Source organism: Chroicocephalus ridibundus, chromosome 11 (assembly GCF_963924245.1).
Source record: "Chroicocephalus ridibundus chromosome 11, bChrRid1.1, whole genome shotgun sequence".
NCBI lineage: Eukaryota > Metazoa > Chordata > Aves > Charadriiformes > Laridae > Chroicocephalus > Chroicocephalus ridibundus.
The window spans coordinates 6,465,804-6,490,047 of NC_086294.1; the positions used below are offsets into that span (position 1 = coordinate 6,465,804).

The 24,244-nt window shown below is 36.4% G+C and overlaps 1 protein-coding gene across 14 annotated transcripts in view; it reads right to left on the reverse strand.

Moving 5' to 3' along the window:
• Positions 1-24,244, reverse strand: part of TENM2 (teneurin transmembrane protein 2) — a 668,147-nt gene that overhangs the window by 581,317 nt on the left and 62,586 nt on the right. For all 14 annotated transcript variants that reach the window (XM_063349520.1, XM_063349519.1, XM_063349517.1 and 11 more), the window contains exon 2: positions 22,533-22,643. The gene's annotated coding sequence lies outside the window, so the exon portion shown is untranslated. The remainder of the gene's footprint in view (positions 1-22,532; positions 22,644-24,244) is intronic.

The window sequence follows — 24,244 nt, forward strand, 5'->3', positions numbered from 1 at the left end:
CACTAGCTCTTTCCTATTCTGCCACTCTGCCCAAGCGTTTCATGCATGCATGGCAGCACATCATTTATGCTTAAGGTTCAGAGTGACTAAGGAATGTGGCAATAGCACCACTGCCTACACCCAGAACACACGCAGTGCCTCTGTGCAGCAACAAATCCAGCACAAACCAGGCACCTGCCCTTAATTCTCCTTAAAAAGTCAGACAGTGGAAAGGAGAAAATAATAGTGACAACAATGCTGATCTTTCACACAGTAATATCTAACCTTCTGAGAGGACTATACTTTTTTTTTTAAGTTCGCAGAGGCATCTTGAAGTTTTTGTTCAGCCATGCATATTCTGAAACGGGGCAAGAGTCGAAGGATATTCGTCTACCCAGCAGTTCTGAAAATGGCAGCCGGCTTTACACTCAGCATTGACAGCCCCTAGAGGTACCCAGAGTCTGTATGAAAGTCATAGGAATCTAAACCGAAGTATACAGAGCCCACTCCCTAAGTCTTCAACCGTATCTGCCAACTGTTTTTACTGACCTAAGAAAACAGTTCAGGTTCATATCCTACAAAGACTTCTACATATGCACTGTGATTACTCCCCATTTACTTCTGAATATTCGCAGAACGTGTGCAAGTCAGTGGAGTACAAACTCACTGCTTTATGGATCAGAGTTAAAATCGTTGAAATGAGAGTCTTCCTAAATGTATCAGTAACCTCTCATACTTCTTGCACACAAATTTCTATATAAAACCCCTAAAAACAGTAAGACTTTCTTAATCCAAATTATAAAGTTGAGACACATAAAAATCTTCAGTAACTTTGCCATCAGAGCATATTTTCATGATTATCAAACCATTTTTCAAAATAGTATGCATACATACTACCCCTATGCTATTTATTCTTTCTACTATGAACATAAGGTTGGAACTTAACTACTTTATTTTTAGCACACTCTACCTCCATAACAGCCACTATTAGAGTGTTATCTGTATCACAGTGGTATTTCTTAATTACATTAAGCCCCAGTGGAGTACCCCTACAAGAACCACTCAAAATTCTCATTTTTCCAAAGAAATAGTTACAAAAAATTATAGTGGGATAACATGCTAAATGTTCTACCCTAAAAAGCACAGTTTAGCTTTGGTTCCTTTTGGAAACACAAAAAACTTCACTACAAACAAGTAGAATTTACATGGGGGGGGGGGGGGGGGGGGGGGCAAATTTCTAACCACACAGGAGACAGGATCATCTTAATTAGGAACTGCTGTTCTTTTTCATTTTCCCATCTACTCACTAATTCTGACATAGTACAGACTCTTCAGTCTTAAAGTTATGCAATAGAGTACTTTGTTTCTACAGAAATTCAAATTATATTTGGTTTTAACTTGAACATTCCTTTCAATTATTTTCATTAAAAAATCCAGAAAATAGAAAATAGACTAATTTTGTGAACAATTTTAGAATGCATCTTCAGCAGCTGTTTATAATTAACATAAGCAATAAAGGGTTCCTTAGTTACTCAAGTACAAAGATTATCACAATTATTGCGAGTCATACATTTATTTCCCCATACTTAGGCGCTAATCCACATAGTCTGGTCCTTCACTGAAATTCTTCTATGTTTTCCCTTAGAATTCTGGGAATAAAGTACGTTTTTAATCGCCCAGGAGAGCAGGTTACCAAGTTACAAGCATATATTAGACAACTGCAAAAAGCAGTAACTTATGATTTCTTTTTTCTGCCTTCAAGTAGATATTTTACAAGTACATGAATAACAATATAAGTGAAAGAAAATCACCTGTGAAATTAGTTTGTTGTGGGTTTTTTATGACCTCTTCCACATGCACAGCGGGATCTATGCAAGAACTTACCTAGAAGTGGAAATTACATACTGACATTGTTAAATGCGTTAAAACTATTAATTATTTGCAAATCCCACATATCTGATGTGAGAAAAACAAACATAAACACAGAACAAATCACAACAAAAAAATTCACAGAACCCAGATGCTTAAAATTCCGAAGAAATTTAGGAATGACATAACGCTTTTATAGAGCTCATTTAAAATAATTAGGATGTAATAACAACGTAGGGCACATTCAAACTCACTGCAAACAAAGGATAATGCCATGTTTTCCTAGCTTCAGTAATTTCCCTCATTTTCCTCCATTGTACATGCTAGACATAATGCTTATGGTCTGAAAAACGACTAGAAAATTGTACCTTTTATCATCTCTTATTGTTTCCCAGTCATTCCATATTGCATTTGTTTATCAAAGCAACGCTCATACCATACTCGCACAACTCTAGAATTTCTTTTGTCCCTTTTCTGCTTCATTAGAGGATATTTAACAATATCAACTATCAATTTCCTTGGCAGGTTTAAATTAGGATAGTTATTACCTGATCAATCAATTACTCATTCACGTCAGTAACTATTTCACACATGTCCTGCTTTCAGGAGTTCAAGCTACCTTCTCTTCCATTACGCAGGGCAGCTGTTATTTCATTGCTTCCTTTTACTATGGCAGTATATCAGGTAAGTTATGTTCACAAATGTCTTGTTTCAGTTGAGTATTTGTCATCTGCAGCCATGAACTTCATTATCCATATTATAAGGAATTTGATTTTGAGTTGGCAAAATTTCTTTTCAAATGAAGGATGCAACCTGAGATGCTTCACCTGAACATGTCATCCATTGGACTACACAGGAGACATGTCTGGACTCTCCCTACATGTAACAAACATTGACAAGGTTTATATCTTTAAAAAATGGACCAAAATTGTAAGGACCAGAACTGCAAGTGTTGTTACATATTTATGTTCTTTGGTATGTTTTGATAGATTGATTAAAATACAACATTTGAGGTATACAAATTTTATCTACTTTACAGAAAGCAAAAAATCTTCCTAACAAAAGAAACTCCTTCTTGGATAATCACCCTGAATTATTACATCCTTTGATAGCTTTTACTTTCCTGCTCCCCTCTTTTGAAGCAGAACAATCTCACAAGAACTTCTAAGTTCGTCACATAGATGAAGAGATCTTTTCTCCTTTGCGATACAGAGAACATAGATTTTGATAACCTGGATAAAAATCTGACCTTATACACATGCATGCATTAGGCATGACTTTGCTCTAAATTTATCATAAATCCTGAGCATACTTTTAATAATTCTTGCACATAGAACAGAATTCTGCTGTACACTCTGCATTCAAACACTGAGGCTAGGAAGAAAAATTCAAAGTTTCACCAGTTTAAGAATAAACTGGTACCATGTGCTACCTTGTCCCTGTATTTTAAAAAGGAATCACTGAAAATTCTTACATAGTTGAATGAATTGTTTTCTGAAGAATTAACTGCAGGCTTGCATTAGACTGCTCGAACTTTCTCACATTTGAAGGAATGCAACAAGCAACAAATCAGGACTTCAGATCAGGTTTCTTTTTTAAAAATAAATAAGCATATATACTAATCACTACATAACAATCTCATATTAATATAAAACTAATATAATGAGCAACCTCATGTTAGCTGAATTAATTATTTCCATTCCTATGTATTTAAGTTCTTCCCTTCTGCTAATCCATTTATTTTCTCTTTGTTTAATTTTTCTTGTAAGCTCCCTGACTTAATTTTAAGGTTATGTTTTAGTCTTTCTGCAATTATATTCATATTGTCAGAAACCACATGGAGATTACTGGGTCCTTTTTCCAGGTGATATATTAACTCCTAGATGAAGGCTTGCATATTACTCAATTCAAAAAAGCATTCATAATGCTCACTTCAAAATAAGTTGTCAAAACACGTTTGCATAAAACTATTTTACTCTGATAAGTTGTACATGTTGCTTTTTGAATCCTCCTTAGACAGTTGCTTTTGTTCAACTTATCAATACAGCAATTCTCATTTAGAGCTTAATTTTAAATCATACTTTTTTTTATGTCTTTTTTTTTTCCTATATTTTGTTCCTCTGCAGAACTAATTAAATGAACATTTACTATGACTTACTTTTGCCAGTTATTTTTTTTGTGTTCCAGATTAAGACTGCAGTTGCCCTTCCCAAGAACTGAACCCTAACAGCTTTATCAAGGATTGTTTGAATTCCACAAATATTGTGTATTCTCTCAACTTTTAACCATTTTACATTAAAGATATTTATATAAAAGAAACAAATCCAATTGTCTCAGAATTTCAGCACTAACATAGCTCCTACCAACACACATGCCAAGGTTTATATGAAGAAATCTATCATATATTTTCACTCCAGTGTAGTCAGAGCCCCATGACCGACAGAAAAAATTTCATTTTCAATCTCAGTGGTGGTGTCTCTAATTTCTGGGTTTGGTAGCTCTTTCCAAATAAACTCTGACAATTAATATTGAGAAATAAAGGAAGTCAGGGGAATTCACATACATCATGTTATGAGGCACAGCTCTCTAGGCCTTCTTACGCGTACACAGTCACACAGAAAAGAAAAAAAATGAAACATCCATTTGAAAAAAGCAGAGATGTAAGTGCACCTCAGAACAATTTTTTAAAAACTGCAGCAACTGAAGCATGACATGTACAGTACAGAAAGAGAGAATTTCAAAAGGCATGTATTATCACTGTTGGAGGGCACATAATTCCGGTATCCACAATGGATACTGGAAGCCTGCTCAGACAGGGCAGCAAACCAAAGCTCTAAGCTTTGTCCCTTAAAGGACCACTGGTCCCTGACAACTTTTGTGACAAAAAAATGTCACAGTCACAGGAAAGAAGAAAATTTTAAGTTCACATCGAAAATTACAGTATATGGTGCTTTCCACATTATACAATTATTTGGTCACTACTGTGGAGCAAATATGGGCCTGTACTGCAAACGCAGCGTGTCCATGTCAACACAGTTCACGTCCAAAGCTGCCGCAAAATCACCCTAGTGAAAAGCTCAGATTGAAAGAGCTGAATAAAGGCTTTAAGAAGAAGCAATGTAATAAAGCACGGAGAAACACTACTCAAAACTAAAACTGACAGAACTGTTTAACTGACAGAAGTGACTCTGGCACTTAAGGTAACGAAAAATGCACTAAAAACCAGATAGAAATACATACACAGTATCTTTCACTGCCAAAATCCTCGCAGGATCCTATCCAAGTCTTCAAGGACAGGCCTTCTTTCAGTTAACTGCAAAATGTTATAGAAGTTCATCTAGAAATGTTGTTACTCTTACAGTAATATAAAACAATTCAGTAACTGACTAATTATTAATTGAAAATAAGGAACTTTTGCTAATCTCCAAGCTGCAGCTCCAAGAAACACCTCTGCTTGCTCAACAGCCTTGGCTTTTCTACAAAATACCAGAAAAATCCAAATTATATTTTATCCACAAAACACTGTTACATACTTTACTAGGAACTAGGAATATTCGTATCTCATTCTTTTCCCATCAGTTAATCTATGTAAGCGCAAGAAACGGCAAGAGACAGATACTTAAGCAAACATTTTACATTACAAATTTATGAACACAAATAAAATAATATTTAATTCCAACAATTCCCATATATAAAGGCGGGGTGAGGAAATCATTGGAATATCGTTACCCTTAAAACTTACAAGTGCAAATTTAACCCAGTGTTTGTGCACAAGGGAAATGCAAGCCAAACATGGATGTCTAATTCCGTTGCTCTTGTGCTCACTACATCCTAACCAACTTTTAGATGAGAGGGCAACAACAAATGGAAAAGGACATGCAAACCTGAACTGCAAAGGGAATGGCTACAGGGCAGTTGAACTGAAATTGAATAACAGAAGCGGTTTCTATCCCCTGTAAACAAATGCAAAATCCTAGTTCATTTGGCAATCAACATTTATAAGTGAACTTATACTCTTTTTAGCTAGAGGTGGCATGAAAAGCTTTTGGCCTGGCTGATGATGGACTACGAGAGATGACACCGACAACTACTCGCTTTTCAATCTCTCTCAGCATTGACACTCGGGACCAGCAATTCTTAATATTACAATTCATGGAGTTGTTATCAATGACTAACAAAAGATACAGCTAGTTATAAGTGAGAAATAGGCTGGTTCATTTCCTTCAAAGAAAATAACTTCAGTGTAAGAAACTGTTGCTACAGGGAATCAACTGACAGTGAAAGCCTTGAGACAGCACACTAACACAGAATGACATCAGAAAAAAAAAAATAAAATTGGTTTATATCAATTCAGCCAGCTGCTGAAAAACACTAAAGCAGAATGTATAAATCTGTTTTAATATTCACCATTTCAAGATTTCAGAAGCATATTTAAAAATTGATGCAGGGCATATTACTCGTGAAGTATATTCATTTTTCTGCATGTAATATCACCTTATGAATGTACCCAAATGAACACGCACATTTCCTTTCCCTTTGTAAAACAATCAGGGTGCTTAAATGGTAAGTAAGTATACGGTGTAATCTGGAGAAGACTCCAGCGTTCTCTATATACTCTGAACATTGGGACTGAAATATCTTTCATTTTTGGCTTGCACTTATTAGGCTTCCTTAAAACTAATTAAAGTCAAGTATTGTTTATCTCTAATCACTGTCAGTATATTGGGAAAGAATTTGATACTTTATTTCTTCATCTAAGTGCAAATACAGCACAGCCTACAAGAAACCACCTCAGAGACTGGATAGAGAATCATCTACAGTTACTCTACAAGCTCACCAAACTTTATCAGGTCCATATACATTTTCATTTAATTTTTCCAGTATTTTTATTCATTTTTCATGAAAATTCAACATAACCATTTTAAGAGAGAGATCTTCTATTACAATTTCTAGCAATAAGATGTGTAAACTATTAAAAAACAATACATAGATTTAAACACCTGAAGATGAAACCTTGCATTTTTGATTTCTCAACAGAAGCTGCTCTGTGAGCAATGGAACCAATGAAATTCAGTTGCTGATAAGATATATAAGATGGGGAGGGGACGACGGGACACACAACTGACTATCTTTGGTGCCTTACAAGGTACATTTACTGATGGACACCTTCCTAGACCTGAGGCATTTTGAAATACGCCCTCTCTTCTGATGGCTCCCCATAGTACAAGCATTTAAAATTTCTCTGCTATTTTGCAGGAAATTAGCTATCTCTGAGATCTCTCAGGCTTTCATCAAAGTCAGCAGACATGGTGAACAAGTTCAAAATTTAGGTTGAAGAAGTTTAAAGAGATGCAGAAAACACCATCTCATAACCCTTGTTACGAGCAGCTAAAAATGCCTCATGCAACTTTTCAGTCCTAATCTCTCTTAGTACTTCCATCTTCCAAACTCACTTTGAACGTGAATCATATTATTTAGACTGTAAAATATAAAGTGTGATGCATAATTGTAATCTAACCATGCAAGAAGTAGCTTTCTGAAATTACCATTTTTTTCAAAACTGAATACAAATTGTACACTCAATAGACTAAAAAGAAGCATAACTTCGACTTGTAAACATACTTCTAGTGGCTTAATGAGCAAGAATGAGCCTACTTTGCACGTTCTTTCATGAGAACATTCCAAAGGCAAAGTCTAATGGTTGGGTTTTTGTTTCAGTATGAAGGCTTAGCTTCAAACGTCAGCAACGGGCTGAAAAAGCTAACTTAGACTATTTCTACTATTATACTGTTTCATCCAGTTTTACTTCTTTTCTATGGCACAGAAAGAACATTTTCCAGCATCTTAAAAAGACTTAGCTATTTTCTGTGCATTTCACTTCTTCCTATCTGCAGCCAAACTAGTAGTCTATGTAGTAAAGTTATTATCTGTATATTAATCAGTAGTTACTCGTTTTTACAGTACCTTCTTATTCTCACATCTATACTTACACTGATGGTCCTTACTCTTCCAGTGGAATTTCTCTATGTGCACAATAAGCTCTGAGTTCTGCCAATGAAGTACCTGTAATTCTTTAAGTTCCCATGCCTGATTTTCAGTCCCTATGCACCTTCGTTTATCTACTGCCCCTAAACAGAAATGAGCTAGAAAGAACACGCATGACTGACTCCCCAAAGGGCCCTTCCTTTCAAGGAGCATAAAACACTACATGAACAACCTGGATTCAGATCCATGGCAAAATGTAAATTTGAAAACGCAGCATCAAGTTGCATGAGGGCAACTGTAAGAAGTTTGTCTTCAAAGTCCACACAAAGACATGCAGTCATAGAGATAGGTATTAGACCTATGTCTAAAGAAGTATCTTCAATAAAAGCAGCAACATGACAGGACCAACCAAGAACTTAAGCAATGAAGAGAAACCATAATAAACAGGTCACTTGCATACTTTGCTCTGGAACACTTGCTGCACTACCAAGCTGAAGCAAAAAGAATGGATTGATGTTCAATAGCTAAATATTAAAAAAATCAACTGTATTTTTAATTGGCATTTCATTAGTTGTGCTATGTACAATTAGGTAATAAAATATGAAGTGATACATAATTCAAAAACATAATTTAAAGATCTATTACATAGGTCCTTTTACAACAGCTATTAATCTTCAGACATCTTCTATAAAGATTTACTGCATTAAATCACAGAAGGAGAGAGGGAGCAATCCTGATTTACATTAAAATAAGAGAAAAATGCAACAGCTCTGACATTTACCCAGGTACCCAAGTTATCCTCAGGCACTTGGTCTCATCTCTCATTTTAGCAATGAAGTTGTTCAGAGAAAAACAGTTCCTGTATGTCATATACAGATTAGCCTGCTTCTTGCCAAGTGAGCTCTCTGTCAAATCTTTCTGCTGTCCCAAGCTAACGTGTACTTTATAATGTACGATTATTGTGCTAGCTCAGAAACATGGCAGCAAAAGGGACATGAGAAATAATATCCTCCAAATTAAGGTAAAAATATCTGAACAAATATCACATTAATAATTTCATTCAGGTAGACACACTTCATTCAAGTAGTGTTACCGACAGAAGCATACTGGTTTGAAGGAGAAAGGAAAGAGGCATGGATTCCCTGTAACACTACACAATACGCAGGTAATATTAATAGTCCAATTTGCCCATTTCTACATACACATGCATTTTATAGTTATAGAGCTTCCAATTCATTGTATGTGAAATGACATTTTAAAACAAAAGTAATTTCTACTTTGTTACACATGATAAACATATTTCTATCCATGCAGTTCTTCCTGAAACAACTGGGAAATTGTTTGTACAGAAGGTGAAGGAACCACACCTGTGATGTTTTCCACTTGTAGAACTGTGTATTTTTCTTTCCACAACATGGGAAAGCTTAGCATTAATTCTTTTTAGCCAAACATGTAATTCCATTTTCATGCAAAACATTCCAGTGCAAACTTAACTTCTGAGTAGACATTTAAGTTCTTTTGCTGAACTAAAGCTTTTACACTCTTCCGACTTTTAATACTCCTGCAATCAAAAAAGCAAGCAATGACAAGAATAATCTTGTTAACTTCTAAGTAAAGACAACCTTCAGTCGCTCTAATTCAGGAGATATTTCACCTGGGTCAGAGACTTTTGCTTTGCTTTCACGTTTGGTTCCGTACTTCCAAATTACAACTGAACTATTCGCACATTTACTTACCGCCACAACTAGTACTTTTTAGATCAATACAAAGATAGTCTCGAAGTAACTTAACTTCTATCGCCTTACATGAAAATTTGAAGTCCTCATATGTGATTTGAGCTTTAACAAGAACTATGAAATAGGAAACTCTAATCCTTTTTCTGAACGTTATGTTACAAAACTGAACTCTAGACCCTGTAGTACAAATTTCAACATACACTAATGTTCAAAAACTCAACAGGAGCCTTGTAACTCTCTACAGAGATTTAAGTTTTTGGCAACCTTTTCCAAAGAAGAATTATGCCCTTCTTAACTCCTACATAAGGGCTAAAGTAGCTTTGCTTATACACAATGAAGATCTTTTTATATTTTTGAGATCAGGAAGAAATTTTCATTGAGTAAGAAAAACGTACAGAATTTTCTAACAGGATTACAATAATGCAAACCCTCTAAATTAATTGGAAATTGAAGAGCTATTTGTCAGCTTAGACATTCCCCCTCCCCATTCTGCAAATGCTTACTTGGATAAGAATCTGGTATGGCTCCATAAAAGGCAGGGAAAAGCTCAGCTGAAGACCTGTGGTTCACACGTGGATACAGGTAATGCAAGCTGTATGACTGACAAAGCATGCAAATTTGAACAGGTACTGACATTTGCATCAATTGGCAAAACAGTACGTACTTTGCTTTAGTACAGCGAGCAATTCACGGAACTATCTGCCGTGGAAAACTAAATACCCCAAAGTCCCAGCAACAGCAGCTGAATTACGAACTACAGAGCCATTATTTTATATGCAGTTAGGAAAAGAAGGGAGCCTCTCGCACCACAAACAGTGCATGTCTGTTGTTTATCATTTCAGCTCAACCAATACCAGTTTAAGGTGTCCTATCAAACATCTACCTTCAAATTAAATGTATTTTATCTATATATAATAAAATAAGGTTGATATACAGTGTCTGACAAAAAAACACTTTATCTACAGATTCTGATAGACAGCAAATCAAAATAATTCAAGCAACAAAATGCACTTTGTGGAAGTAGCTTATTTCACTGTGTAGGCTAAATGTATTTTGAGGAAGGATTACATTTTGTTTGGCAATTTATTTTATTGACAAAGCGTTTTTCATCAGATATTGCTTCGCATTTTGTAGACAAATGCATGTTGTCAAATACCCTATTTCCTTTGGTGGAAGAAAAGTATTTTTTCCACAGATTCTAAACTTCTCTGGAGAGCACAATGGATTCCACACAACAGTAGGTTCTACGGAGAAGGAGTTTGTTTTATCAATTTGTTACACATAGTATGATTAAGAGTACACCTGGAATATATAATAAAAAATGCCTTTTAGTGTTGACACGTATGTGATTGTGATATGTCACAGTAATGAATAATTGTTATAGTACGATAAAAAAATAATACCTAAGTAACTTTGGGTTCTGTAATTCTAATTTATGTAGTAGTTTTACTGAAAATTTACCCTCAACTCAAAATAAGTATGAGGTCTTTTCATTGCTTTCTTTCAGAAATATTTTCTTATATTACAGGAGTACAGTGTCACTTTATCAGAAAAAGAACCTGTTCTAACATTGTGACAGGACCTAGATCCAACTTAAGGCGATCACTTCAGATTGTTCTTAGGCTAGTTTTAACAAACAAACAAACAAAAACACAACACAAAAACCCTCAAAAACCCCTCCCAGCCCCACAAAAACCACAGATGAAAGCATCATTGCAAGAATATTGATTAATTATATTCATATGCAGTTACGACAACAGTTCAGAAAAAAACCCACGCAGATCCTGAATATTCAGTCCAGTTAAAGTAGACCTTTTAACACATCTATTCTAACACCTACTTAAAAAAATATTAACTTCACATGTACATTTTCTCCTCTCTTACCTCTGTTACCAATTGTAGTAATTTCAAGTTAAACCAGAATTAAACTTGAAACATGAAAAACTGTGTCTTATTCACATTAGCGTTAAACCGACTGGGATTCATTCTTTGAATATCAAAGAAGTGTTCTTCATAAGAAGTCTGGCTGTGAAAACAACTTGTGGACAGACATCACGAAGAGCTGCAGAATTATCAGCTGTTACCTTTGGGGGTAATTTACCAAGAAGGTTAAAAAGGCACCCATTTGCTATGGAAGCATTTGAAGGGTTATAGCCATTAAACACATGTGGAAGCACTGTTACTGAGAGTGCTATCTTCATCAAGCACCCTGTTTGCTCTTTCTTTTTCACCCAGTGTTACTTTTTTACTTTAATGATAAAAGAATTAGTTATTTTCTTCTAAATAAATTCAATCCTAAGCAAGTAAGCAAACCCATGGACAGCAACAGACAGGTTGAACATGAAACTTAAATACACAGAGAGTATGAAAGAAAATGGGCAATTTACTCCGAAATACTCTGTAGGAATCACATATGTTTATTTAGAAAAAGCACCAATATGTAAGCAATGATTTTCCAAAATCCAGGAAACACTGAGACAGCTGCTGCCAAGGGAAATTTTGCCTTTCAATGAAGGGTAAAGTGGAAAGAAGCAACAACAACAAAAGTGTCAGCAGAGAAGACATCAGGCAACTGAAGTTTCTGCTCTTCTTATCTCAAACCATCTTACTCTTTTTCCACCTGGCAGTCATCAACTTTTGGGCACTCCTACAAAACTAGGGCATCTTGCAAAGAACCACACTGATGAATGTATTATTTCTCCAAGTGACAAAGCATTTCCTCACTGCCTGATTTGCAACTATCGTGAAAGAACTTATGCCATCTCCTGCTTCCAAGAAAAGGCCTCCTTTTGCAACAATTCAGCAGAGAGAGTAAGAAGCTAACCTAAGGAACCGCACGTGCAAGTTCACATGAAATGCCTGACCACAGATTCCATATTCCTGTTCCAATCACATTTATAGAAGATGACACTGGCAGTCAGATCTAAAGTATTTAGCTACTCTTATTTAAAGGATCAGTATCTGTTTCACCTGGAACAAACTGAATAAACTCAACACCTACTAGGAATAACCATCTACTTCAGCAGCCAGCATCAGGCAGAAGACTGCTGACAGAGAAGCAGACATCCTTTACAGCAGCCTGCGATGCCTCCCTGCCTACACAGCAAGACACCAGGGTTTGGTACTTTTGTAAGGCTCTTCCCTGCAACAACGATACCTGCCATTTTTGTAACACTGTCCCTGACCACAACTGATGAAAGCCTTCCCGCTTCTGAGGTCCTCCCGCAGATACCTTTCCTCATCGCCCATCCACAAAAGTTACTGTAGGATGAATAGAAAATGGTGCCTGTCTTCACTAAAACTCAGCCTCTCCCCTCCCAGTCTTCCCAAAACCATCTTTCTTTACCTGCCTACAGCAACCTCACCCCTGAGGAGCTCTGATAAGAAGCTCCACTTTCAGCACGATGGATACGAAGGATGCGCACTTACTGAGGAGTCAGGAATGGTTTGTATGTTTGTATTTTGGACTACTCTGCAGATCTAACTTGAATGCAGATGGCTTCCACTACTGCTTTAGCACAACCTAAGGGGGAGTATGGCCTGCTATCTAAAGCTCCCAGCAAAACGGCATTTGGGCAGCCTGCCCATCTGTCTGATGTGCTGGCCAGTTAAAAGGATTACAGCCATAGTTTACTGCTCGTTCCTCAACCCAACTAATCAGTTATTCCATGAAGGAAGTTCTCAGTGTTCTTGGCCCTCATACAGGCTCCAGATGGTTCTTTGGTAAAGATTCTCAAAACCATTTTTGCCACCTACATGTGCCAGAAGTAGTCTCATGCAGAATTATTATTTTCAGGGTTAGAGAGAGACAAAGAAAAAGAAAGCATCAGGGAGAATACAAACATGATTAAAGGTTGTAGCTTAACAGTACTCTCTACTTTTTCCTTCTCTAGCTCAAAGTTTTGCTGGTCCTTGGTGTAAAATGCAAGTCAAAGTCTTTTTCCTGCTGTACACATGCTATAGTCAGAAAGCACTACAAGCAATAAGAGAATATGCGTGTGTGTCCACGCCCCAAAAAAGTAAGAAAAACAACAAGATACATACTCTGCAGAAGCATCCAAGAAAATCTATCGTCTGCCTTCAGTGTGCAAGTGCACTGAAAGAGCAACTTGGTAGTAAAGCATGCAAAATGAATGACACTGCTATTTATTTCATTGTATAAGGTAACCAAATTGGGAAAACACTAGCAGTCCTTTAGTAAATCCAAACTATTATTGATTATTTTCTCATGCTTGATACATTTGAAAGTGGATTTCAAATCTACAATCACGACCTTTCCAGGGACTGAGGTTAGGCTGGCCATCATGTACAAAAGGCACAAAATTAGCTTTCTATCAGTCTGGCTGCACCTCTCCTCCTCAAAGATGGTACACCCACAGGTCTGGAATTAGACTTTGCTTGTGATGAGCAAAGCAAAACTGGCATTGCATACTTAATCTTTTTCCATAGTATCCATCATTAAGATTTCTCCCCATCCATCAGTGGACCCATAAACACCTATAAGTTCCTTTTGCAATGACCATACACTCCTTTAAGACTCCTGCTTGTTACTCTGTCTAGCTCTTGCTAGTTTAGCTCCAGTTGAGTTTAAGCTGATTTTGCCCACGTGACCATTCCCCCCCCCCCCCAACACTGTTGCTAATCTCCATGTGATGACTTTGTAGGTTCACACTGTGAAGAAACAAGTTTCATTTTTTGCACTAGTTTTCAAGCATGTATGCAGGCCCATCCAGGCACAGTTAGCTCTAAATGACAGTCCCTTGTCAAGACTATGGTAGTAGCAAAGGTCCTTTCCTCTCAACACTGCAAAAGTAAGTCTGTTTCTCTTGGCTTAGAGAGACCAGTTCATACGCTGATCCTGCAGTCCTTGCTCACTTCTTTCTACATCTCTTACATGTGTCAATGTCTTGCGATTTAGGAATGCACTCTTGGACATACAGAGGAAGGTTATGATCAGTAAGCCTTTTTGAAACCAAATACCAGCTTTAAATTGGGTTATCAAAATCTACACAAAAAAGTACAGTAATTTGAGAAAGAGCATCACTATAAACACAAAGTTCATATTTTGAATTAATTATACTGTTTCATATTGTAGACTGACATACAAAAATATATATTTGTAAGGCCATGCATATTTAGTCCTCTGTCTTCAAGGCAAACTTTGCTGACTTGCTTTGAAGTTGCAAATTAATAAAACATTAGGTGCAACAATCCACACATTGATACTAAGTATCTCCTAAATAAACCAGAACTAGTCAAGCTTACCCTTGTCTCTGTCACACAGAGACATCACACAATAAATGCACTATAAGAGCCGATAGATTATAGCTCACCTAACCAGCACAGGTTAACTAGATCTAATTTTGCATGTCTTATTATCATCCTAAAACATCTTGGCAACAATTAATAGCTACCCAATTCATAGAAATTGCTTTCATTCTTTTTGAAGCAGCTACTCTCTTTGAATGTAATGACTAAGAGAAAAGAAACAGATGTTTCTGTTGCTAAGGAGATTGAATTAAAAAAAAATGAGATAAAGCAAATATTTAGAATATTTTTTAAAAAGGAGAATTCCTTCCACTTGGATTTAACTACTTGCTTTATAACCAGCAGCACAGCCAGCTATCATGTAACAAAACACCAGTGTGTTTCTTTTTTTGGATTGTGATTGTTCTACTGCAATATATTCTGCATATTCATTCTGGGACAACACAGCATAACAAATGAAGATGCCTAGACGCATACACCAGCATCTCTACATCTTGAGTAGCTGCAGATGCTCATTGTCAAAAGCGGATATCTGCATAATAAGCCAGATTTCTGCTAAAGTGAGTGAAACTTCAACTGTCCATGAAATGTGCGACATTACAGTTAAGACAAAGCTAATATTAAAAAAAAAAAGAAGAAAGATGCAATCTTGTAAAACAGAAAGTCTCTCTAACAGTAGGCAAATTGTTTTAACGGATGTGTTCACATTACTGTAATTAACCTTGTGTTGTACAAGCATGGACCGCATTACTGACCTAACTTTTTACAGCCCCTAGCAAAGACCTGCATGGAGTAAAGCTGCTTTTACTCTACATACTCAAAAAGGCAAGATTATGCCCATCTGCCACTAAAACCCGTGTGTGATAGGTTAAAAAAATAAAACAAAAATCCAGTTATATCGAGTTTATTATACCAAAAACATAATTTTAAATTATTCTGCTGAAATTCATACTTTGAAAGTTAAGTATATTTTAATTTTCTATAGTAGATCAGGTAAGACAATGGTAGTCTTACCTGGTAGTTTCTCCACTTCAGGTCACTGTAAACATACTAACATTACGAGAAATGTTTATGTAGATGACAAACTTGTATAAAGCACGGTGAAGCTGCGAATAAATAATAGCTTGAAGACAACTAGCGAAGCACAACATTCCCCGCATACAACTTCAGATTTAAATGAAGAATAAAAACATAGAACGAAAATTATATGTGCCATGAATCATCTTGCCTCATATACCTACTGGAATTGCAACACTGATACAGTGCAGCATAATCTTGTCACTCTCCAGTGCCCTACTGACATGTTTTTCTACTGCATTATTAGCACCCTTGGAGGACTCCCTATTACTCAAAACTGATTTATTCTTGCAAGGTATCTTGCTCACTCTAATATCTCCTTTCCTGCAGTCAATAGCAGCCACCTCCAGGATGACATCTGAGCCTGTTTTCAGGCTTACTGTAACTGATTCATGTCCCAGCTTCAGTAGCAAATATATATAGCTGTCAGATGGAGTACTGATGGTGGTAGCTCTTCCCGATACCAAAATGTCTCTAAGCACTGAACATTTTGATTTCTCACTGTGATGGCAGTTTAGCTCTACCTACTTCTTCTGCTTTCTTTCTATAAAGCCTGATTTTTGAAGATCCTTTCCAAGCAGATACAGCTTTCTGACTAAAAGTTAACTTGGAATTTGTTTTCAGACTGGTTCAGAACTGGAGTGTATTTTTTAACAGGTATTCAAAGCTTAATGAACCAGTTTATACCTGCTACTTTGACAAACACAAATAGCACAATCAAAAGCAACGGAAAAACCTGGAAGAAAAATCTCTATTTTCACAAGATTCCCTTCTCTTTAATTTTTTTTTTCTTTAAATACACAAAAATAAGCTGTTCACGAGGGCAAAGGCATCAGCCTGGCCTGGAATGAATGGAACTGAAAAGCAGCTCATTCCTCACATGTGTGCTCTATTCCACCGAAACCATTTATCAGACACCTACACAGTCACACTACCTCAAACTCCAGTCACAAAGTAATTGCAGACAGAGGGTTCCTTCCAAGAAGGATGCTGACTGCGAAGCTTTTCCTTTTCATGAGGTAGCTCCGCAATACTTCAGTTCAGGATTCATCATCAAACATGAAGGGCTACACCATGCTCAAGCACACAGAATTTCTTTTGAAACCATATCAGTAAGACCCCAGAACAGATTCCACGAAAATCTAGAACTGCCATTACTGAGTTTTCAGTACAGGAGAGGATGGATAAAACCATAAATAAAGGACAGATAACCAAGAGTACCACAGCTAGGATTTTACATTTTCCTTCACATCAGATACCCTTATTCAGTGCTTGTAGCCAGTTACACAGAAGCATTTCATAGAGCATTGCCTGTCACGAGCTGTAACTCTTTTCTGTGGGCTCTCCAAGGACAGCCACAGAATGCCATTTCAGAGTTCCTAGTCAAGATCTGTCCATTTCAGCCTTACTTTACGAAGTAATCCTAACACTTCCTTCAAGCTTGCATTTTAGGACAGTCTGAATATTCACAGCATTTTCCCACCATCCTTTCACCCACAGTCCATGTTCCCATAGAAGCAGAAAGATGAGTTTTCTTTTCAAAATTGTGACATATATTAAAATCTCCCCTTGGTTAGAAAAATCAAAGTTCAAAGCGCAAATGTGTTTTGTTTTTTGTTCCACAGAGCCTCTTTTATACAAAAGCTCATATCCCACTGAAGTATACCAAAAATATATGTATTATACAACTTCATGGCACAGAATGCAGATTATTGTTAGTAAAATCTGCACCTAACTCCCAGAGAATCCTTATAAGATACCAAAAACTATGAGCATCTATTTATCAACACTCGAATTGGTATGCTACACAGTAATCAGTCAAAAACCCAGGATTTCAAACATCTAGTTATCTTTGCCAGTATATTCTTACTTGACATTTAGGGGTAATTTTGTATTTTTATACAGTTAGTTTTTCTTATTACAGCCTCTCAGTCTGAATACTCATATCTAGAGTCCACTAAAAGATACAGTAATCCTTTTTTTTTTTTTTTTTTTTTTTTTTTTGTTAAACTTCCTAGGCTTATTGTTCTGCTTGAATTATTCCCATCTTCCATACATCTGACAGAGGCCTGAATTTATCCAAAATAAGATTCAATTTCTCAACTATTCATGCAGGACTTGAGAAATGACAGTGTTTCATTTATTTCCACAAATCAAATCTCGGGTTTTAAGAAATGCTGCTAAATAAATTTCTCCCCCAAGAAGTACTTTTGCAGTGCTAAGGCCAATGTGTGGGCGTACATACTGATAAATGTAACCTAAAACTACACAGGTTAAACACCATTAATATTCTACTAAACTCCATAACAGAGACAGAAATGTAAAGAAATAGTGTCTCTCCATCCTTAAAATATATTTCACTAGAACAAGTAACTGGTGATAATGGCATAATTTACAAAAGCGCAGGTAACATCTTAATCCTACTTCTGTAATCATCATTTATATTACAACAATTCATTTTAACTGAATATATATCCTTGCTTTTTCATCATCATGCTGAACTATTGCTGATAATTTCAGGAAGTGTACATTTTATTGTATTCATTAAAAAAAAAAATCAAAACAATTTTCCATGCATTGTTTCTTATTTCGGATGCATGTTTTAGGCAAGGGATGAGGAATGGGAGAACAATACTGTAGTAATACTGATTTATTGGTTAGTTTATAATTTAGAGTAATTTACTCTAAGTAAGTTTTATGCTTACACAGGATGGTATTCTGCCTTTGCTGCCAAAATAGTTACGCAGGAGAAAGATCAATACCAGAAGTTACATTGGTTTTGTGGTTCCATCTCTGAGTGCAAATATTTTATTTATCAAGTTGTGATTGTGAGTTTTCTGCTTAGGAAATAAAAGACACAACTCTTCAAAAACACAAGTATACCAAAAAAAAAAAATAAAAAAAAAAATCAATGGAAAGGAAATAATTTGCTTTAGGGAAGGATAAGAGCATACTTAAAAATAAAACTGTTTACAAGACTACTTATTTAGAGAATACAGATTTTTCCTCACATCTATTAACTGTAATTTCATCAAAACGATATTTTTTTAACTCTAAAAGATACAAAGAAGTGCATTTATGCAGTCTCATGGAAGTGAATCCATTCAACCAAAGTGGACTTTGGGATTTTGTGGGACGGTTGTTGCGGTTGTTGTTTGGTGGCTGTGTTTTGGTGGGTTTTTGTAGTTTTTTGGGAAGGGGTGAGGCTGTGAGCACACAACTACACAAGAAAGGAGCCAGAAAATTAAACAATTATGAAAAGCAGTAAGCGCAAGCACACTAGAAATCACTGTTAACTCTTACTGAAGGTACCTCTCAGGAGCCGGCCAAAACATAGCACAGGATACCAAGGTATGTGTGACTGGCAGAAGTAGCCCTGGAATTTAGCAGAAATCATGCAAACAAATCTTTGAGCTATAGGCTCAACACCAGAGCATTACTGTGGTGATGGATCCTGTCACTTAGAAGATCCATGAATATTTCACATTATTTTGCATATTTTTGTTCCCTTAAAAATCATTGGAAACTAACAAATCAAACAGGGTAGATAGAGGCACGTAATCCTGATAGTAAAAAAAGAGAGCAACTTCAGCCATTTTCTCAAGTAGTTTTGATTATTCATGCCAATGTGAGTTTACAGAATGTCTTCAAACCATACAGAGTATGCTCTTTTATGCAGAATGGCAGCCTTAAAAATGCAAAAAATTTTGCATCCTGCAGCCCCAGGACTAAGAGGAGCACTGAAGGCAGCAGTGACTGAGAGGCTGTTTTCTTCCCGCTCCCACAGAAAAAGGGAATTTACAACCAAGATGCGTAAAGCTAAGAAACTGAATCCCCCCCCTTAAAGATAAGTCAGGAAGGTTTTGTTCAAGAAGTTAAACTTGTTTTTTCTTTAAGGTAGTTACTTTCTAAAGGCTTTGATCCACCATGATGGGATGATAGCAGCCTTTTGTTGAAAAGAAAGCAAATAAAACCCCAAAACGAAAAGCAAACCTAACAAATATGCTGAAACATCAATGCCACAGCAATGGCCTCTGAATAACACAGAAGATGTCGGAGAAGGACACAATGGAGGGAAGTGAGCCTCAGTACTTGTTTGGGAACTGATGGCGAGCCTTTGTCAGTTGTATAAAGAAGAACAAATCAAAAGGCAGAAACAGGCCTTTCTCAGAGGCTGGGCAAACAACACAAAGGGAAGTAATTGAGAAGTTACCAGCACTTCTACATGGTACCAGCAAATCCACAGGAACACAAATTTAATGAGGGAAATAAAGAACAGATGGTACTGGTTCAACACTGCAAAGTCAACAGCAGAGCCATCGACAGGCTGAAAACAAGAGATGTCACCAGCACCCAGGACACAACTCGGGATGAATTCCCAACCCCAAACCAGCAGCTAATGAAAATCCATTGTGGCATGTAGACCGAACATCTCCCAAAACCCCAAAGCCCCCAAAACAGAACCCCTTATCAGCTAAAGTAATATACTATGTGCAATCCTCTGTGGTACTTATGTTCTTCCCCCGTCCTGGGATGGTCTGCAAGGACTCCTCTCTAAGCTGGAGGAATTGGTGGAAATCGTCTTAAGCAACCACTTCACTACTACTCAAGGAAGGCTCTTCTCACAAACACCACAGCATTAAGCTCTCTTGTCCTAGCACGTAACTTGACTCACATCAGACCCGTAGCAAACTCCCATAGCCATACAAGGGGGAGCAATAGGACGGATTTTTTTTTTTTTCCTCAGTACCTAAAAATCCTTCCTGGCCTCAATATTTTCCAGAGCAATGTAAAAAAGCGATATACAGGATATAGCCACCATTTTGAAAGGTTTAAATGGACACATTCTCCACCTCAGTTACTGCAGGGAATTATGAATGTGATTTCACATTCAGCTTTGCTCCTGACCTGCTGTCTGACCTTGGGAGATCACTCGGTGTTATTCAGGCTCCCTCATAAAAAACCGGCAGCAAAACCAAACAAACCAACCAGCCCTACCCACACAAAACTACAGCAGGGGATTTTGAGATTGAGCTGTTAGGTGGTTTGAAATTTTCACCGAGGACCTAGTTCTGCAACCTTTTCCTGACAAACTGCAGTTGAGATACAGAGCAAAAGTGAGAGCTTCTGGACCAACAACTTTTATCACTTAATATTTCTTCTCCAGGAATTTAGTATGAGAAGTACTTGTCGATCTGTTCTTTAACTATTTGAAGATGGGCTATGAAGATACCCTAAAAGAAACGAACTTTTACATAGAGTATATAGATACGTTTATAATAATAAAAACAATCTTCAGGAATTCCTTATTTTATTTCTCTAATTATACAGAACTGTCAGAAAACTGTCATGAAACTCAGACTCGTAAAAAAATAAAAATAAATTAAAAATAACTCCACAATCCGACCAGATTTTCTTTCCCAATAGGAAGAATTACTTATACTGAAACATTTCTGTTTTTCTCACATTAACATAAACTTTGAAAATTCAAAGATTCAGGCACTTATAATTTACTTTATAAGTAGGGAGCACGGATCTTAATGGTCTAAAACCTGAAGAAATACAAAGTCATGGAGTGAGAAAATAACTTTTTAGTAGAAAATATCTAGTGACAACCAATTGACCCATTGCAAGCCATGCAGAACAATGTGTTGATTTTTTCAGTGTGAGTGAACTTGCTTGGAATTTCCTTGCAATATCTAAAACCCACATTTTTCGCCATGCTTTGTGATACAATTTAAAATGTTATATTAAACCAACTCCAATTAAAAGACTTATTTTGCAAGAGGCACAATGTAGAAGTAGTTTATTAAGAAATATTGCCACTGAATTAAATGGCTTAAGTAAGAATTGTATTTGGTAAAATTAAAATTCACAGGAGAAAAAAAAAGAAGTAAACAGTTTAAAATTTTTATGGGAATCAATCAACTGAAGGTTATACTTCCTTTACTCTTGAGCTACTCCTAAGCAAGATAGCCTACTTCCTCTGCTGGACACATTGGGATAAGTGTGTTACTGTATGTAATTACATGAATTCCCACAGTGTATGTACAACATTAATTAAATCATAGGGTGTCTTGTGAGCATTCTGTCCAGCAGTTAGAGACACCACAAAGAACAGATAATTTGAAAGGTGGTTCTCTTTGTTTATCTTTTCTTCGCACACCATATATTATAGTATACGCAGATTTACAACTTTATGATATGCAGCCGTTCGTACAGACTAAGTAGTTTTTGTTGTGTTAAGAATCTGAATAAAAGGTCCGCTTGAGTGAAGAAAAATTTCTTTTGATGCCAGGAGCAGTAAGTTCCTAACATCCTCATTTGATCCTGAGCTTGTCAGGATGGGCAACTCCAGCAAATGAAAATCCAGGTAGGTAGGAAAAAGGCGTATTTCTCTTAGTGAAGCATCCTGAAGTAATACAGTTGGGCTGGAAAAGACTGAACTAGATTCTGTAAAGGAAAGTGCTGAGACAAATTGCCTTCCTCTACAAAAACACTTTCCTGCAGAGATCTTTCTAGGCATTTTTCAAGCATAGATGGAAGCACTTCGGTCGACAATATAAACACCATTTCAGAGCAAAACAACATACAAAACTGCAAGTTGTGAATACTCACTGAAAGGGGAGGTCGGCAATGCTCTGTTTTGCAGTTGTTACGGGTGGTGTCTTTACCTCATCAGGTGAGACAGAATTCTTAATGTGTTGGGCAATGAAAAGCAAGAACGATCTGTCAGAAAGAAAAAAAAAAAAAAGCATAACTTTAACAAAAAATGAACTCTAAAATACTAGTAAAAAGCAGAGACTTTAGACATACTTTAGTGCTTATCTCTGTTTTTAACTTCCAAAAGGGCAACACCATCTACCCACTCCAGGATGTAAAAAGTAATCTTCTAGACGCATCTTTCCTTATGCCTCTCATTTCCCCCCCTCCCTGCCCCAAATATAGACACCCAAGCAACGAAATTGCTTAGTCATTTAATTTTTACACTGCTAAAACTAGCAGAAAGGAGTGGACCACATCCTCTCTACTCAATTCCCAAAGAAAAAAAGACATTACAATCTTGGATAGTATTCCAACACGACAGCTAATACTTTTGTATCAGGACATTTTTCCCTCCAGGTATCTTCATTGCGAAAAGTTTAATTTGAAGTACTCTTAGATGTCACCACTTCACAGACCACTTGCTGCTTCCTCTGTCAATTTATTCTTTTCTTTCTCAGTATGCAATACTTTTTACTACCTGTTGGTTCCCACATTTTCTTCAGAATTTTCATTATTCTCAAAAGCATCTTTGGAAAAGAAAAATTACCTAACATGTCGACAGCCTCAGCAATTGATTTATTTTTCATCTGGTCAATGAAATGATCCAGGTACAGCCACAACTACATGTAACATGACTTGGAAAAAACATAGGTTTCACCTTACATTATGAAATTGAACAACAAGAAATAACAATGAAGAAATGATTGGTCATGCTGCCAAAGAAATTTGAACAGTGGATACCCACCCACTCAAAAAACAAAAAATCACCACAGGCTGCAGGTGGGAACAGACAAGCAAACCATCAACAGTAGAGCCAAACATTTCATAAATACATACAAAAACCTATAAAGACAAGTTACTGCTTTCCATTGTTATGCATGCAACTTTTAAGCAATTTTCTTTTAACATTGAGAGTATTTAACACTGCCAGCATTATCTATTGCTTTCACTGAATTTAAATTAATGGTACTTATTTTTGGTTAAAAAAAGAAGCCTGATGTTCAAGCGCTACTTAACTGCTGAGGTCTATCTCCCTGGAAATGAATAGACATAATTGTATTTCAGGCCAACAGCTTTCCATAAAGCATCAATTATTTAAATAAGACAAAGAATTCGATACACATTGTACATTAGTATCATGTAAAATCTTTAAGGCCAGAATCATGGCATAAGATCTTCTAAGAATATGAATCAATGTGAAAAAACCCCAGTGCTTTTAATTTGCAAATGTGAAAGCTGAAATACAGATAACCTCACTAATTAGAGGTTGGAATGCAGTCTTTACTTTCATAATCTCCTTATTTTCACTATTACGCTTACTTTCTTTTGTGCAATCCTATCAACCTATGCCTCAATGCAAATTACATTTCTATAACGTACCCCATGCTTTAGTAATTCTGTGCCATTTACAGTATTTGTCATAATTTCTAATCCTTTTATAGCTTCGCTGTTTGTTATCACTATTTCAGGAACCACTGAATTTGCAACAGAAACATTTGTAAGGGCAGCATCAGGTTACACTGAGCTACAAACACTGATAATCTACCAAGAACAATAAGTAATTT